Genomic DNA, 2,195 nt, shown 5'->3' with positions numbered 1-2,195 from the left:
TGCATTTTCATCATGACTAAGGATGTTTAACAGCTTAGTGTGCTTGTTGACTATTTGCATGTCTAATCTGGAGAAGGTTCTGTTCAAGTCCATTTTAAAATTTTAGCCTTTTTTGTTGTTGTTGTTCATGAGTTGTAAAAGTTCTTTGTCTCCTGGATAACAGACTATTATCAGATATATAATGTGTACCTATTTGTTTTCGTTTTATGGGGTGTCTTTTCACTTTCTGGATAGCTCCTTTTGATGCATGTATGTTTTTAATTTTGAGGATAACCAATTTATCTGTTGTTGTTCTTGTTCTTAGATATGTGGTGTCATATCTAAGAAACCATCGCTAATCCAAGGTCATGAAAATGTATCTCCACGTTTTGTTTGATAGTTTATACTTTTACCTCCCATATGTAAGCCCTTCATCTATTTTGAGTTAATTTTTGTATGTGTTGTGAGGTTAGGGTCGTTTCATTTCTCTTCATTTGGATGGCCAGTTGTCCAGCCCCACTTGTTGGAAAAACCCTTCTTTACCCAATGTCATGTTGTCTGCCCTTTATCGAAAATCAATGCGCATACGTGGCAGGGAGCTGCTGTGAGCCCTGCGGTCACCCTCTGTGAGTGGGCATGCCCCGTCTGTGGGTCTGGACATGGCCCTGCAGCTCTCCTCACAGTAAGCCACCACCCTGCATGGGAGCGGTAAAACTGTGGCTGAGTTCTTATTTGACACCAACAACATGTTAGGATATAACATGCGTGGCATATATCCACCTGAAACCTTTACTCCAATGCCGAAATGTGGGCTCACCTTGCCTGTAACTACTCAGCCCGAGCTCATGAAATACCTAAATAATGTGGTGGAACAATTAAAAAGTTCATTATAGAAGAGTTCAGTTCAGAAACTGGTAGCAGTCCTCTCAAATATTGAAAGGGGTGAGGTCCTTAAAAGATGATAATTTGATATTGATTGTGACAAGACTGCCACAGATGACAGTACACTCAGAGAAAAGGCTCAGAAAGCTCTCCAAGATAAAATCCGTTCTGTGTTCAGACAGATCACAGCTATAATGACATTCCTGCCACTGTTGGAGGTTTCTTGTTCATTTGATCTACTGATTTATACAGACAAATATTAGGTTGTGCCTGAAAAATGGGAAGAGTCGGGACCACAGTTGATTACCAATTGTGAGCAAATCTGCCTTCCTGCCTCACTACCACAATCCAGAGTAAATAGCACGGTGGCCTCCAGAATCCCTGGACATGACTGAAGATGAGAACACTAATGTAAGTCCTCAAAGCCAAAGTCCTTGGCTTCTCCTGAAATCAAGTCAACTGTAGTTCATATAATTTATTGCTTAACTTTTAGGTGGGGGAAAACAACATACTTTACAGGACCGTGCATGATTGTCCCACTTTGGGGTATCTATTTGACTTTCCAGTATGTTGACACAATTTTTTGCCCAGTGTTCAAAAAAGGGACCCAGCAGATTACTTCAGCCTTGTAATGTCAATTCTTTGAAGGTGGTAACTGTAGATAGGAAAACTTTTGGTATAAAGCTAAATGTCGTCCCAAATCACACCTTTTGGTCAAGTAACTTGACTCAGAATACAGGTAGGGAGTTATTTAAATATAAAACACAACAAAAGAAGTCTGAATACTCAGAATCTTTGTTTAGGTCCTAAAGTATCTGATAATATATAGATAACAAAATATTGCTATTAATACCTTTGGCCATTTATTTCATTTGTATAGTAACCATACTGAAAAAAGTCTCCAATTATTGGATTGTAACTGATTTAAGTTGCACTTTAAAAACTATCAACATTTCTAGTGTTTAAATTCTGTTGATAGATCTTAAAAACGTCTTTCTGGGGGTGGCCCGTTAGCTCAGTTGGTTGGAGCCATCGTGCTCTTAACACCAAGGTTGCTGGTTCATTCCCCACATGGGCTACTGTGAGTTGCACCCTTTCTTAAAAAAAAGAGAAATAGAGAAAAAAAAAAGTCTTTCTGTGTTTTATAAAATGAGGCTGTTAATGACAATGATAAATAAATTAAATGTGTATATTAAAAAAAAAATCACCTGACTTAGATCTATGGGTGTATTTCTGGGCCCTCAATACGATTCCATTGATATCTATGTATATCTCTATGCCGGTATCACCATGTTTTCCTCACTGTGGCTCTGTGCTAAGAATTACATTTGGGA

The 2,195-nt window shown here is 38.5% G+C and overlaps 1 pseudogene; it reads left to right on the top strand.

The window, feature by feature from the left end:
- The first annotated feature begins 638 nt into the window (after positions 1-638).
- On the top strand, positions 639-1,256 carry LOC117026359 (mitotic spindle assembly checkpoint protein MAD2A-like; annotated as a pseudogene).
- Positions 1,257-2,195: the final 939 nt, after the last annotated feature.

Source organism: Rhinolophus ferrumequinum, chromosome 8 (assembly GCF_004115265.2).
Source record: "Rhinolophus ferrumequinum isolate MPI-CBG mRhiFer1 chromosome 8, mRhiFer1_v1.p, whole genome shotgun sequence".
NCBI classification, from domain to species: Eukaryota; Metazoa; Chordata; class Mammalia; order Chiroptera; family Rhinolophidae; genus Rhinolophus; species Rhinolophus ferrumequinum.
The sequence above is the reverse complement of the archived record's forward strand: the minus strand, read 5'-3'. Positions and strand labels throughout refer to the sequence as shown.